Here is a 17,762-nt window from a genome sequence, read left to right on the forward strand (position 1 = left end):
ACGTCTTTACGGGTACCATTGTGTATTTTTTGTATTCGGCATTAATCAATTAGAATTAAGTAGACGCCACAGTATTTTAACCATAGACTCTAGACCAATTGATCTCTTTCCTTTTTTTTTTTTTTTGTAATTTTTAATATTTTTACCTTACCTCCACCTTAAGAAAATCTCATTTATATTTAGCGGATACAAGTACTTTTCGAGATATAAAATCCTATATTATTTACTTTCATACACTGGCCGCCAAATTAGTACGCATGAGCGAAGAACAAATCTATTTCTATCCGACTTGCCACCCCCAATTTTTTTTTAATTTTTGTTTCATACTATTTGCGAGTGGAGATACTGACAGCGATTATCAAGGTTAAATTTGGGGTTCGGGCAACAACAACAACAACAACAACAACAACCGTACTTTCTTTTTTATATATAAAAGAATAATTTTTACCTTAGCTCAACCAACACATTTTTCCTTAGAATTACGACTTTTGAAGGTTTTCCTCTATGCTGGGTAAGAAAATCTTATTTATATTTGGCAGATACAAGTAGTTATCGCGATATAAAGCCTTGTATAATGCATTTTAATTCACTGATCGCCAGATCATTACGCACGGGCGGACAAATCTAATTATATTCGACCGACACTGCCACCCCCAAATTTCTTTGTTAGTTCATTGTATTTGCGCGTGGGGATCTTGACAGCGATTACCAAGGTTAAATTTGGGGTAATTACACTCCCAACTTACAAAATGGGGTGTCTATTCTGAAAGTCGTTCTTAACATAAGGGTATTGAGGGTGACTATTCCGAAAGCCGAAATCTGTGGGTTGTCTATTCTAAAAGCCGTTCTTAACATGAGGAGGTTGTGGATTGGGTAACAACAACAACAACAACAACAACAACAAACTTTAATTTTTCTAAGAAGTAGGGAGCATGATTCCACCGTGCAATGCCGGTTAACGGGTCCTGCTAGTGTAATATATTTATCAAATTACTTTAAAGTTTACGGTATTATTTAAAAAATTAGATCAAAGTACCGAATAGTTCATAATAACCCTTTTCGTCGTGATAAGGATGTGTTCCTAATAAAAAAAAAAAAAAACGTTATTATTTCAGCACAATTTGTAAACTGCAGGAATGCCCAAATCACAAAATCAAGTGTTAACGTTCTTCTTATAGCATACGCGCTTATACACATACACACACGTGCAAACACGCGCACACGCACCGCACGCACGCACACATACGTACATACATACACGCGCACACACGCATATACACACACTTACGCACATACACACACATACATAGGCACAGTAAATTAATGACTTTTCATTACTGATTTCTGAACAAAAAAAGAAGATAATCGTTTTGAATTCTACAAAACCGATTTCTGCCGATGCCAAAATACGTAAACAGCAAGTAAAAGTCCGAATGCATACGAGCCGGCGTCAAAATCAAAAGCGTATTCTTATTTTATATAACAATTTACGTTTTTTCTTTGTGAATAACTATTTTTTTTTTTTTACTTGGGAGTCACCACTTATCAAAGCCTGAAAGCAACTTGAGGATAAGGGTTAATGAATGTAAGATGGTAGTGTAGTAATCGTTAATGGTCTCAGTTGAGTAGAATTTATAATTATGGAGATGGCTCAACAGAAACTTGTTTACATTGGATTTGAAGGCTACCATGTTATATTCAACTGGGAAACACGCCAGCGGAACAGTGTTCCACAGGCGGGCAGTTCTGAGAAAGCAGTTTTGTTCATGGAATTTGCGCTTAGATTTAGGCACAGATAATGTGGTGGAAATCATATATAGTGATTGTAGCTCGTCGAGTGTTTTTAGTGAATGTTTGGTAAAAGAGGGACTGGTATTCAATCGAGCACTTGCCATGAAAATAACGATAACGCAGGCCGGGCTCCCATGTAATAATGATGTTTTTTATTCATGGGAAAGTTAATAGCGAAATTGAGATTGGAATACAATTTTTCATCGGCAAACGACACGTCCTTCTTATTGAAATCTGGCAATGGTTCTTAGATTCCAAATTAATCAATTTGATGCTGAAAATAGAAACCGCCATCACACATGTAGAATGTTCAGTTTCGTAATCGCCGATTATTGATTCAAATGCGCTTCGTTAAATGTATCACAACATCACTCTCTTCAGCATGTTCAGATTCTAATATTTTTTTTTGTGATGCTAAAACGAATAAATAGAGTCTCAAAGCCTAAAGATCCCGCACTGTCGGCCAAGCTCCAACCTCTGCCCAATCACCGCAATGTCGCATCCCTGTGCCTGTTTTACAAATACTTTAATGGAATTTGTTCTGATGAACTCATAACATTTGTGTCCCCCTGACGTACATAACCCTGACTAACCCGACACGCAGCAAAATAAAACTTCTTCACTGTTTAGAGGAGTAGATGCCGGAAAGCCTTCTACTCAAATATTTTTTATCACTCCAGACAAAGCATGGAGCCACTTGCTCTAAGGAGATAAAAAAACTAGCTAACTAAGTCTTATTGCCATGAGAACAGCAATTTACCCCTTTGTCAGAAACAGTACGTATGGAATATGAAAACTAAAAAACAAATGAAAGAAAACGAACGTTGAGAGACTGTCGACTGTAAATCAAAAATCCATATTCTACTCTACTCTCTTTAAAATCTTACTTCTTCCCTAAGATTAGAATTCCCTCCCTGTTTTCTGCCTGTACTGACTGTACTAATCTGTTGAAGTTTAAATGTAATGTAGACTGACATCTTGCTGCTCAACTTCCCACAATCCTCCTACTAGTAGACACTTACGTTCCCAGTGGCAATATGCCTTGCTGGGTTGCAAGAAAGTTTTTTTTTTTTTTTAAATAATAGCCTGCTTCTTTTGTTCTAGTTCGTTTGACTTCTTTTTTCTTTCTTTTTTTTTGTACTAATAAATAGTGATGGGACGATCCCAACATTTTTCCGATTCCGATACAACTACCGATTCCAATTGTGATTCTTTTTAAATCTTTAAATATTTACCTATAGATTTTTTTTTAATTATGTTCATACTGCTTTAAAAACCATGTCTAATACATGCATATGTTTCTTCAAACGCAAAAACAAAGTCGTGTGTAGAAATGATTTTATTTTTGCTGTTCGTTTAAAATATTAATCATGTTAAGGGCAATATAATATAAATATAATATTAATCATGTTAAGGACAATATAATATTCTTTTCATTGTTTTGATTCTAGAGTATATATCCGACACAGACACAGTTAATCAACCGAAAAGCACATCACTCTAGATAAAAACATATAAAAACATATACGATATCAACGGATATATATTCCAGAGTCAAAATAATGAAAATAATATTCTGTTATCCTAGCCTTCATCATTAGTATCAAAAAGGGAAAAATTTGCTTCCTATAAATAAAACAAAAAAAAAAGACTTGTTGATATAATGGTCTTCGGCAAGTCGTTGCTCAGATACCTCGTTATAATAAATTACCTATTCCAGAAGTTTCTTTCAAAAAATTAAAGGCTTTTGGAACTTTCTTTCAGCTTATTGTTTTCCTCCTGGCTATAGCTTGGTCTTTTTTTTTTTTTTTTTTTTCAAGAATCTAATCAATAGGCACCCCCTGCCTTTGCGATAATCACTTGGAGAGATGCGAAGGAAATTACGACTTGTCAAGGACTGAGGCCTCTCGAGGATAAGGATTAATGAATGTAAGATCGTCAGTGTGACAACAGCATAGTGATTGGTAATGGGGGAAATTGGGTACAATCGATTATTTAAAGGGACGGCTTGACAAGTTCTTGTTTACAATGAACTTCGAGACGTAGAAATTTCCAGATAGGTATCTGGGTACGTGTTTAATCCACTGGGATAGATGCGCCCCTCAGCCTTCTTAAGACATGCCTCTAGGAGAAGGAAAATTTTGTAAAAACCTGATGTCTACTGACTGCTCTGTCTTGTGGAGGCCATTTAACCAACTGATATTAACAGTTGTACCAAAAACTGTGGTTGGTTCTGCACAAAGCCTTCATCACTATGAACATATTAAGTGTGGATTTTCAAACCACTTGTGACGAAATCGACGGGAGTTTCACACTGTTCTCATCTTGTCATTTTAACAACGTTTCGTCCAATGTAACCTCCGACCTTCTTAGAGTGTTTCAGGTGCAATGACCTGTGGCGCAGTGGATAGAATATTTGGTAAAATCCAGTTGGAAAAGTTACACTCTTCTAGAGGTTGAATGTCCAACCTTCAGTGCTGGCGAAACTAAAAAATACAATTGCGAATTAATTCTATTCGATTATGGCTGACGGAACGAGAACATGCTACCCATATAGATTAAATAAAAGGTCCCGTTCAAAATTCTGTGCAGGTTTCCGAGTTTGATAGAAAGATTCCAGAGTTCAATAAGATACACATAAAGAAGGTCGAGGGTTATATCGACTGAAACGTTGTTAAAATAAGATTCGAGATGAGAACAGTAGCCCGAAGAATGGAAATAATACGAAGTCTGATTAAGTTTGTTACAACACTACACTATTGCGAAGTTTATTGATTTTTCAAATTCAGGAAAAGATAAAAGCGAAAAGCAATGTCTTTGGTAAAACCTTCCACATTAGCATTTAACTGCTATTCATTCGAAATGTCAGAGCTGTTTTCAGCCCGATCGTATAACAATGGCTATGATCTTTTCAGCCGAAAACTTCAGGGCAAAAATGCGGCCACCAATGGGTAGAAATGAACCAGGTTTTCGTGGACTTGGCGGAAGGTTTCGACACTGTGAATGAAGTAACGTGAGATAATGCTCAGTAAACCCGAATGATCACCAGTGCTTAGACAAGCTCATTATCAAATTTGATCACGTTGGGAGGTCACCATTTTATATGAACTAATATTGATATTAATTGAAAGATAGAATACTGCTGCCATATCTGGAGAAGTACCGCTCAGAACACGATTCTTTGCCTTGGGAGAGTAGTAGAAAATCGACTTTGCAATTTAATGGGAGATGAACCCTTTCTGTTTCGTTTTTTTTGGGGGAGGGGGGTTATCTCTTTTCTCACATATACGACAAAATCACGTTGACACACCGGTTCTCGCCAGATCACCGAAGTTAAGCAACAATGAGCCTGACCAGTATCAGATGAGTGACCATTTGGGAAGACAAGGCGTTGTATGTACCGGGCCGAGTCGTAGAAATTTCCAGGTTGGTATTTGGGGGTTTATTTAACTCACGGGGAAGATACGCCCCCGAATCCAGACGGAAAGCAACGGGAAACTACCGTCTTTACTTGTCCTCCCGAGATTACCATGGCTCTACAAGTTGGAGAGCCGTGGACGTCGACGCTGTTAAAATAGCAGAGTCGCTGCATGCATGCTTCTCACAGAAATAACGTTTCTAGCATTTTCTCGATCTTTATTTTAACGGATTAGACTCGATTAAGCTCTAATATCTAGTTCCTCATTGTAAGAAATTCACAATAAGAATTCCTTTTCTAATTGCCCTATCTTCTTCCGTGTACCTAACCTCAGCACTCTGACAGACGTTAAAAACATTTAAAAAGGATAAAGGTTTAAATTTCAAGAGTACTTGTCGCGGTTAACGGTAGCCGAATGGATTGGGTCCTTGCTAATGAAGCCTGACATGGCTTCTGTTGCCGGGTTCGAATCTATCGACTGGTGTTAATCGTAACACCCTGTACTGATGATTTCCGAAAAGACGAAACACTAGTATCAGTAGGCTTTTAATAATTATTGTAGTATATATATATATATATATGTATATATATATATATATATATATATATATATATATATATATATATTCGACTCATCTAACAATACGGAGAGAAATGAAAGCTGTAGTTAAATCGACTACAGCTGCTCTCCGACTGCGACCTGCGACCGCAGTTGTAATGCTACAAGTACTATAACTTGAAATCCGACTATTGCTGCAACTAATAAAGCCACAGTTTCTTATAATACGTGTAGTCCAGTTCAATAAAACTACTCTTATGACAAAATCCGTCCAGAATTCTAATCAACTTATGTTTGTTCGACCGTATGCAGTTTTTCCCAAAGATTACAAGTCACATACACGCACACACTTGCGCTAACACACACACACACGCACACATACATATATATATACGAGTGTGTGTGTGTTAGCGCAAGTGTATATATATATATATATATATATATATATATATATATATATATATATATATATATATATATATATATATATACCGATCCAATATGGCGACGTAAGAATGTTTCCCCACGTGTGTTTTGAATTTAATTTTTTTCGGGTATGCCTATAAATACTACACTAAGTGTTTTGTTTTGTTTTTCTTCTTTGTTTTTACAGAATTTAAATATCCTTATATCGTGTTATCGTTTTTCTTTGCTTTTTTTGTTTTCATTTCATATAAAAAAAATTTCAAACACTTTTTTCTCTGGGGAGTTGTTTATTAGTGTTCCGCAATTCAATGAAACTGCTGACTGTTAACGGGATGGTTCTAGGGTCAATCCTCGACTTGGGAGATGTGCTAGTCTAGCGGCACTGATGAATTGTAATACAACGAAACAGGACTATATGTCGATCACTATATATATATATATATATATATATATATATATATATATATATATATATATATATATATATATATAACGAAGAATTAATAAAACATGTAAAAAAAAACTTTAACAGGAGTTAAAAACATATTTAATTTTCAAAAAGGAAACACAAATTAAGTGGATTGTCCTTAACCCGCGGAGTTTCTAAAGAAATACTTTCCTTCTCATTAGAGAGTAGGAATTAACAAAATGCGGAATCGGATTTTGTTTTGAACCTATTTAATGAAACTGCAAGTGAGCCATAGAGCTTTTTTTTCTTCTTTTATTTTTTACACAGTGATCACCACTTATCAAGGCCCGGAAGCCACTCAGGGATAAGGGTTATTGTAAGTACAGTACGTTAGTGTAGAGATTTGATGAAGTGTTTACTTAAGGGGGCGGTTCATTAGGAATTTGTTAACGTTGGACTTGAAGACATCCAAGTTGTAGTCCGGTGGGAAGCAGGTAGACGGAACAGGGTTCCACAGGCGTGCAGTTCTAAGAAAGAAGCTTTGTTCATGGAATCCACGTTTTGATTTAGGCACAGATAAAGAGTGGGGGAAATTTTTCACAGTGGATTCGGCTAGACGGGTGTTTTTCGTAAAAGATTGGCGAGGGAGGGACCAGAGATTGGAGTTCAGACGAGCACCTGCCATGGGAATAACGATAAAACAAGGATAGGCTCGCAACATCTCTTCTGTGGGAGAGAGGTTGCAGGGTAGGGAAAAGGGCATCCCTCCACTAAGCCACGAAGTCTATTTTGCACTCCGTCAAGGAAGGATAGGCTGTTTTTAGCAGCTCCTGCCCAGATATGGCAACAGTATTCCATCCTTGGACGTACTTGGCTTTTATATAGATAGAGAATTGCATCAGTAGTGAGATATCTTCTGGAGCGGTATAAGGATTCCACCATCTTTCCAGCGACCTCGGCAACAGATTTGATGTACGTGTTCCATTTCAAATCAGGAGTAAAGGTCAAATCCAGAAGCTTGTTAAAATACGGGGCCTCACCCAGACGAGAGCCATCCATCACAATTGATGCCAGATGGGGATCAGAGCGTTGATGATATAAGGATAGGAGTTTGGTTTTGGATGCATTAAAGGTAACCAGCCACGTCTTCCCCCACTGAACCACGCGCTCGAGATCAGAGGAGAGAGAATCAGAGAGAACTTTGTCATTTACAGCCTTTGATGTGTTGCCGTAGATGGTCGTGTCATCAGCATAGATGTCAACGAATGATTTAAGTATGTGTTTAGGGAGGTCATTGATGTAGATCAGGAAGAGAGTTGGGCCCAGGATTGACCCCTGAGGGACTCCAGCATTTATATTGCAGGCCTCCGATTTTTGTCCATCTACCACTACTCTTATGAGCCTATCGGAGAGAAATGATTTAATGATTGAGAAAACATTTCCAGTTATTTCCGTAGCTGGAAATCTTGTGAAGTAGACCCTTATGCCATACCTTGTCGAAGGCCTTTGATATGTCAAGAGCAATTGCCCTAGAAAGGAAGCCTTTGTCAAGAGATTCACTAATCCTGTGGGATATAACCGTTAGCACATCTGCGGTAGATCTTGCAGAGCGGAAACCATATTGTGTGTCACTAAGAAGGTTGTTCCTGCTGAGGTGGTTGACTATTTCTCTATTTAATATGGATTCCAGCAACTTACTCATAACACACAGGAGACTTATTGGTCTGTACTGAGAGGGAGATGACTTATCACCTGAATTCTTAAATACAGGGCAAACTGAGGAGGTCTTCCAGGGAGTCGGAAAGCACTTCTCCTTAAGGCAGCGCTTAAATAGTTTCGTAAGTATGGGAGCGAGTTCTGGTTGAAGCTTTTTTAACACTATAATTGGGATGCCATCAGGGCCAGTTGCTTTACTGGAATCTAGGTTCTTGATTAGCTTGGCGACCTCATGCACGGATATTTGTATTTTACCTAGCTTGTTCTGCGTTATAGGAGGAAATATGGGGAGTTGATGGCCTTCGTCGCATAGGGTAGAATTAGCTGCAAAGTTCTTTGCAAATGGTTTGACCTTGTCTGATGCTGACGAGATGACCTCTAGTTCATTGATAATGGTTGGGATAGAACGCACACTTCTGTTCAGGATCCTATTTGTTATTTGCCAAAACTGGTGGGAACCAAGCCGCTGCTCAGCAACTTTGGATTTAACAGACTGGGCATATAGCTCTCTTGCATGTTTTATTACTCTTTTACAGTGGTTGCTGGCAGTCCTGAAAGCAGCTTTAGTCTCAGTGCATCTATTACGTTGGTAGCTATGGAAAAAGTGAATTCTGCGCGTGATAGCAGCAGCACATTCTGGGGAGAACCATGGCTGGCTGTTAGGTTTTTGTTGGAATTTTTTAGATGGTATGAATTGGTCTATGCCTACAATTAACCATTCGGTCAGATCTGATACTATAGAGGACACTTCCTTTTTAAACATGGAGTGCAGAAGTAAATCAGATATGAATGTACGGAAGCTATCCCAGTCAGCCATAGAGTATCGGCATACAGTACGGTGGAGGGGTACGTCTGGGGGCTTCTTACATTTCGTTTTTATCTTAACTGATACGACGGAGTGGTCGGAGGGTCCTAGAGGAGAATGAACAGAACATGAACATAGCTCAGGGGAAGTTGAGAGAAAAAGGTCTAGGAGGCTTGCATATTGACCGGGTGTATCGGGCACACGGGTGGGTTCGCGAACAATCTGAGTGAGGTCGTAAGCAATGGCAAAATCATGACAAAACCTCCCCTCATCGTCTGTCTTATTTGAATGGGTCAGCCATTCCACGTTATGGACGTTGAAGTCACCACAGATGTGGATGTTAGCCGAGGGATGTGCCGACAGTATGTGGTCTATTTTCTCAGATATGCTCTTAAAGATAGTAACTCCGTTGTTGTGGGGCCGATAGAGGGCAAATATAAATGCAGTGGTGTTAGCAAGTGCAACCCTGAAGCACATATAGGGTAAATTAGGATCTTCTCTAGAGATATCCCTGCCACATGGGAAGCCATCCTTAAGTAGGCACATATTCCATGCCCATGGCGATCTTGGGGCTCAGATTTAGCTGTTAAGTTAGAGTATCCGTTAATTATGAACTCATCTAGGGAAGTGGTCGGCCCTATTCCAGTTTCACTTAGAAATAATATGTTCGGTTTCGTCTCCTGTAATTGGGTTTCAACCTCTGGAAGGTTGGAACGTAGACCCCTGGTTGGAGAAGGAGACCTTGTAGTAGGGGTCTACGTTGGACGATGGGGTTTCTAGGTTTAATCGAGTTTTTATTCTGGAGATATTTCATGTTGAGATTTTGGGATTTGTGGAATATGTCGGCATACTTGGTTAGAGCAGTACAGAGAGGGAAAGTTTGGTAAAAGTTTTTAAAAAAAAAATAGTGAGGCAGAGGGAATGGTGAAAAAAAGGAAAATGATTTCACGTGAATGGATAGTCGAGTGGAGAGTAGAATATCCAATGACAGTAAAATCCAAGAAATATATATATATGTGTGTGTGTGTGTGTGTGTGTGTGTGTGTCTGTGTGTGTCTGTGTGTGTGTGTCTGTGTGTGTGTAACTATGTGTTGGCAAACCATTCGTATCGGCAGTTCCTAGAGTAGTAGAAGTTTGTAAATTACTCTTTCATCAGCAGAAACTTTTCGTCAAACTATTATAAATAAAATATATACGAGGGGCGTTCTAAAGGTAATGCCTCCTACTTTTATTCCGCCCGAATTAATCAGAGCGAATTGCAAATTGAATTGTTATTATAACATAACCTAAAAGCTTCATCTCTATTTTGCAGATATTGACGTTGTAAACTCTAAGAAATCAATACCGATTCCGATACCCCATTAAGTTTCGATTTTGCGAATCCCGATTAACTGTGCCAACGTTAATATAAAGTAATATATTTTTAAAAGAATCTGTGCGCGCGCGTGCACATGAATAATATATACATGTTTAATAAAATTGTATATATGGAACATACCATTATGAATTATGAAATTTATATCTAGGCAGCAACCACCGATCACCATGACAAATATAACCCAACCTGAGAATTCTTCTTTCAAACTCCTCGGCTTAACATACATGGGCAATATGAACTGGAACAAACACATTGAGGACATTGCCGAAGCTGCTGCAAATAAAGTGGGTTCTATTGTGCTGGAAGACTACTCACACCTGAGAGTCTCCTATAATTCTACAAGGCCACCATTCACGCATGCATGGAGTATCGTTGCCATATCTGAAATTGGTGCATCTATCACTAGCCTTTCCCTTTTGGATGGGGTTCAAACCAGAGTCTTCAATCTAATAAATCCCACTTTGTCACCTAAGCTCCAACCCCTGTCCCATCCTCGCAATGCTGCATCCTTGTGCCTATTTTACAAGTATTTTAATGGAATGTGCTCTGATGAATGCGTTGCACTTGTGCCCCCCCCTCGGCGTACATATCCCCGACAAACCCGCTTAGCAAAAAATCTCACTGTTGAAGTCTCTAAATGCCAGAAAGCTTTCTACTTTAATAGTTTCTTCGCTCGAACAGCTAGACTTTGGAATTCCCTTCCTGCTACCTGCTTCCATGTCTTTACTGATATGCAGAAGTTTAAATGTAATGTAAATCAACATCTTGTTAATCTTTTCCATGCATGGTCCCAAATAGTAGTCTCTTACGTTCAAGTGGCGATATGCCTTGTTAGGGGTGAACGTGAGTAAAAAAAAAAAAAAACAAGCAAGATGTCTAATGTGGATTTCTTATTAAGAAAAAAAAAACAATTTAGGGTTGCCATTAAAATCGTGCCATACACCAGAGAAAGAAAAACATTAAAATTTAAGTCTTTTTTGGACCAAGATTGCATATTTGTAGTCGCTCGAAATATTTCTTGATTATTATAAAACTCTGCTATATATTGAGAAAATATCCACAAAATATGTAAAAAAAAAAAAAAAATGTGTTATTTTTGCTATTCGTCTCAATATTCCCTTTGTGAGTTTCATATGTTTCTAGTTTCCTATATAAACATCTCGCTTAATAACGCCATTCGCCTACGCAAACACACGTGCTTATTACGAAGCAGCTCTTTTATTTTTTATTTTATTTTTATTTTATTTTATTTATTTATTTATTTATTTTTGTTTACTAGTATCAATTTCCTTATTTATTTTCTGATAAGTTCACCGTATTTCGCCGGTGACACGCGATTCAATTGAATTCAATATACCCACAAACAGAGCTAGAGCGATGTAAAAACAGGGAGGCGAGGGTCCTTTAAGAACTACAAAAAAAAATCTTCTTAACCACCAATTGCTATGACAACACCCTACCGCAGAGCCCATTTTTCAAACTCGTCGGCTTAACATTCACAGGCAACATAAATTGGAACCAACAAACTGAGGACATTGCCAAGGTTGCTGCACTAAAAGGTGGGCTCCCTTTACCGTGCTAGAAAATTACTTACACCAAAGAGTATCCTATATAAAAGCCTCAATTCAACCATGCATGGAGTATTAATGCCACATATTGGCTGATGTATTTAATACTTGTCTTTTACTCTTAGATAAGATTCATAAAAGAGTCTCAAATTTAATAAGTCCCACACTATCGGCTCCAATCTCTGTCCCATCGCCGCAGCATTGTGTACCGGTGTCTGTTTTACAAGTACTTTAATGGAATGTGCTCTGATGAACTCATAGCACTTTTGTTCTCTCTCCTCGACGTACATATTCCCGAATAACTCGGAGAGCAGCAAAATCCCACCCCTACACTATTAAGGTCCTTACATGCTGGTAAGCCTTCTACTCAAATAGTTTCTTACCTTGAACTGATATATTTTGGAATTCCCTCCCTGTTTCATGTTTCCCTGACTGTCCTGACATGCAATGATTTAAATGTGAACATACATCTCGTTGCTAAACTCCCCGCAATCGCTTGTTGAATACGATCCCAAATAGTAGCCGCTTATGTTTTAAAAGACAATGAGCTTTGTTTAGGTTGAAAAAGAGTAAAAAGAATTTACAGGATGAATCATTCAAATGCGATGATCACGCTGCATCCAGTACCACCTTGAACCCTTTGAACGTCGTCGGATGACTACGGCTTCCAGCAGCTTGTTCCTGTGCCAAGCGATTTGAACCGAAAGAGCGATTTAGTCAAATTCTTTTCTGGTACACTCCGGTACAGTTTCTATCTTAGTTAGCATCCATGGAGCTCTCCATTCAGAATATGTTTTTAGAAACAGTCGCGTGGTAGAATTATAGTTGCAGGAATTTAGGAATTCATATAGAGGAGTAGTACCTTTCCGAGATAGTCTTCTGTGTCGTCTTCGACTGGACTCCATGCGCTCATCACTATTTGGCGCATAATATAGCTCATTTTGCAGTTGCATTTTGCAACAGCCTCTCGTAGTGAATGACTGTCTGTGTGTGACGAACAGTGACACCCTTCAAGAGTTAATCCTGTTAATATGTATGGGTATGAATATACAAGGTGGCTTCAATAAGTTTCCTGACTTTTTCCGTATGGGCAGTTTTGTTGATAGTACACAAATGAAACTCTAGTCCCCTTCGAAGTGATCTCCTCCGGCTGCAATGCACTTGTATCATTCCAACAACTTCTGGAAGTCCTCTTGTGTGAGCATGTTAATGATCCTCGTCACACCTTTTTTCATCTCCTCAATTATCTCATAACGGCAGCCTCTAAGGTTTTCCTTGAGCTTAAGGAATAACAAAAAGTCACAGGCGGCAAGGTCTGGACTATAGGGAGGGTGAGGAACTATCTTAATGCCCATCTTGGTCAAATATTCTGTGACAAGGATGGAGTTGTGGCTGGTGCATTGAGACAGACTTCGCGTAAATCTTCCGCATCTTCAGTTCCTCGCAAATAATTATGTGCACAGTTCCCACACTGACATCAAACTGTGCACTTATTGTTTCTATACACACACCACGGTCCTTATCCATGAAATTCTTCATTTGGCCAATCAATTCTGGTGTCCTGGCGTCTTGCTCCTCCCACACATCTCATCAATCCTCACAGACTCCCTGCCTTCCTTGAATCTCTTATACCACTCAGAAACTGATGCTCGATTCATGCTAGATGCTCCAAAAGTCCTGAAGCATTCCATACGTTTCTGTGGAATTTTTTCCAAGTTTAAAACAGAATTTTATTGCATATCGTTATTCTAAAGTGTCCTCACGTACAGATTGCATTTCTGAAATTCACCAATTGTGACAATCAGGCTTTAGTAGGGTGTATTCCAATTCCTGCTGTAGCAGTTCATTTGAACATGAAATCATCAAAATTGGTCAGTCATCTCATAAAAATGTATAGCGATAACATACCGAATTTTCCAGAGTCTACGACAGTTTTAAATGGCTGTGCAAAAAAGTCTGGAAACTTATTTTAGGCACCTCGTAATACGACGGACCTAGGAAAGTGAATCTCAATAAACAATCCTGTTATTCCTATGGTAACAGTAGTTTCTGTAGCATCATATGAAAATGTGGCAATGGGTTAGAGAACAGCATGGTTTTGCAGATGATCGTTTTCTTAACAACAGACAAGCACGGTGCCTCAGTTAGCAGAGAACTATATGTATCGACGAAATATTTGTCCATTGTTGAGAGATTAGTGTTAGGAAGGTCATTCAGTCACACGTTTTTTGCTTCAAACTATTGCCATTCTAAGTGATTGCAAGTCATGGCGAACAGACTCCAAGCAGCTGTTAAAAGGCAGACCTGTACAAGCCATGAAAACCTGTCTAGAACTAGATAGTCAGGCAGTTAGTCAGGCAGTCAGCACAATGATGTTAAAGGCGAGCATGAAGCCACCTATGCTCAAGTGAGTACAGGTTGACGACTTCTAGTCGTTGATCGTAGGACTTGCACGGTGTCTATATGCGATTTCAATTTCTCCGATCGCTTTCGAGGGGCTTCCTGTAACAGATTGGGGTATCACGGTATAAGCGAGTAGGTTAACTAGGTAAATATGCAATTTCTGTGGAATTTAGAATATACAGTTTTGAAACAAATTGATATAAATTCAATGTTTAACAGATAAGAAATGTCTAAAGCAATAACAATCGAAACAATAACAAAAATGGATGCCTAGTATCGAAAGAGGTCTACGTTTTGGAACAAAAGAAACAGCTTTTTTATATAGATTGACGACCGATCGGGCGAGATAGTATTTTGACTTAGGGACAGATTTCGTTCGGAGAGAGATTTTGCCCCTTTGGAAAACGAGGGGACAAATGTTCAAAGATCAAAATTTGGCATTGCGTTCACGATCACCACGGTGTCATGAAATCTGAAATGAAACTACATTTGAAACTGTAAGAAAGGTATGCCTGTTAATTGTTTGTTTAAACTATAGTACTCTATCATATTAATGTGAATGTTTATTCTTGAACTGTTGCTTTTTTGGTCCCCCAACAAAAGATGGGTGGACTTTTAAATTCACCTTTGTCCGTTCGTCTGTCCGCACTTTTCTCAATAACTACGTCTCGGAATTTTTGGAAATTTTGCGCAAACATTAAACATGATATGAGTGTTACATGGAAAAGGGCTGTCCCCTTCCCATGTAAATAAGAAGAATGGCAGATAAGTGAAAATGAGATTAGAATAAGCCAGGAATCGAACCCTGTAGGCAAGGTTAAGAAATGGAGTGTCAGAAATTAAGTCGATTGTCCGATTCTTTTAGAAATCTAAATATTAAAAGGCCATTTGAAAGAATGGGCAATGCAAATTAAAAATGTATTGTTTAAAAAATGGGTTAGGTTAAAAAATAGGTTAGGTGAGGAGTCTTTTTTTGCCAAAAGTGTGTTTGGACAAACATATGAAAAGCCACGTGAAATTAGTCACGTTTGAAAACACACTTCTGACGTCATAGACAAAGGAAATTTCTCCATATAGGGTTCTATGGGTTCGGATTTTAGTCAGTCAGCAAGAGAGAGAGAGAGAGCCAGTAACAGTCAGTTGATCAGCCAAGAGTTGGCATAGTCAGTTGGAGAGGAGAGTCCTTTAGAGGCGAAGGGTAGAAGATTATCATCTTATAATGAACATTATGTAACCCTTCGAAGATTATGTGTCGTCACCACCATCATCATAAAGGAAGTGTCCCCTCCTCTCTATATGCGTATAAGAACTGTCGTAGATATATCCCCCAACCGTATTAATATGAAGTATCCAAGAATGATTCCATTTTGCATAAATATCTCCCTCACTTTCCTCATCGTTACCTCTGTATTACATGTACCCGTTTATATGTCCCCGTCATTTTTTAATATGTACCCCTATTTATGGAAGACAATAATACAACATGAGTAAAAAAAGGTAACATAACGGATTTTCCGGGAAAACTCCGGTTAGCCCCCAGGAGTGCATTTCAGGTTAAAATGGCTAAAATTGACACTTTTGTGCTCATTAAAAAAAAATTGATGCCTTGGATTTTTATAAACTTTCCTGAAAAGTTGTAACTAACTGATTTCTATATAATTTAGTTTGTCTATTCTTTGCGATAACTCCTGGATGTGCCCTAGGTATTCTTTTAGGGCTAATAAAAACACTCCATTTTTGGGACTATTTTACCATATTTGTCCAAAATTTTCTGTGTATGTCTATTTAGCAATTTTGCATGGTGCTGAACTCAAATTTAAATATGTTAAGGCCTTGGCGACTTTGGGGGCTAAATGGTAGGGAGCAAATGATGGACTTCGTCATTTCTTTTTTTTGCATGGTGCAGAACTCAAATTTACATATGTTAAGGCCTAAAACTGCACCGTTTGTTCATTTTCACCAGGATTTGACGTCCTCTGGTTACTTTTGGGGCTAAATGGGGGGAGGCAATGCTGAACTTAGTCATTTTGTTATTCCTCGTTCACTATGCACTCACGGGGGGGGCATGCATGCTTTTTATTTATCATATGTGCAGTAAATGCGCATTAACTCACGGCATGCAACATCTGTTTACATATCACTTCAACAAATGTTTGTGGATTGAAGTTAGTACCTCGTTTTAAGAAACTTTCTCATGTCCTGTTTATTGAACTGTTTATTGTCACCTTTTAAGCATGCCCACACACACAACGCATTGATATGCTATATGTGCATCGTATTTAACATGTCATTATTTGGTACCATAACAAGAACTGTTGTGCGTATTTTATACATATATAATAACACTTGCATTAGTGCGGTATATAACATGTGTGTAAGTTTATGTATGTACATGTCATCGTTTACAAGTAAGATATATAACACTTCGAGCTGCCAACTGCTCCAAACTGGACACTTCAAAGCCAATATTGTCCGTAAACTGTCCCTAGCTGCCACAAAACTCACTATTACTCCTAAAACTGCTTGTAAACATACTCTAAATGTATTCACTTCCATTGTTCGGTCCTTTGTTCCAGTTAACTGCCACACCTTGATTAACAATCCTATTTTTGTTCCCTTTGTGTGCGTTGGTGAACAACTTCCTATACTTTTGTTCTGCTGATAAACATTTTCTCTTTTTTTGTAATATTTTCTGATAACGCGTTTCACCATCGTTGATGATGAAATGAGCTTACGTTTAATTTTTCTCTCTCTCTCTCTCTCTCTCTCTCTTAATTATCCAGCTTTCAAATGACATTAGTCATCTCATGGAAGGATTATGAAAAGAAGGATGTGTTATTGTCTTTTAAACACATACACATACAGGAAAATGCGTACTGGGAAGAGTTTGAACGCCTACCAGACACCATCCTCTAGTGTCCTTGGTCACTCTGTACTGTAGTTTGTCAGGGCAACCTGGCATGAGGATGCTTAAGTGGTCAGTTTGGGAGCGGGAAAAAAATCTTCTTTGCTCTCTTAATAACTCAAGGTTTGAGATGTGAAAGAAAATCTTTACTGAATACTTCAATAATACTACTAATAATAATACTTTATGTCATACTTTAAACTATTTCTTTTACGCTGCTACTACGACTTTCGCATTTTCTCTTCTTTTATTTATATGCGTAACCTCTTACTATTCTTCTCTTACGACGCTACTATTCCTACTATAACAACTACTAATATTACTACTTTCTTCTTTATTTAGGTTATTTATTTATGCTATCTTCTTACTTTTCCCTTACGATGC

Source organism: Euprymna scolopes, chromosome 36 (genome assembly GCF_053919585.1).
Source record: "Euprymna scolopes isolate OS-2025 chromosome 36, ASM5391958v1, whole genome shotgun sequence".
NCBI classification, from domain to species: domain Eukaryota; kingdom Metazoa; phylum Mollusca; class Cephalopoda; order Sepiida; family Sepiolidae; genus Euprymna; species Euprymna scolopes.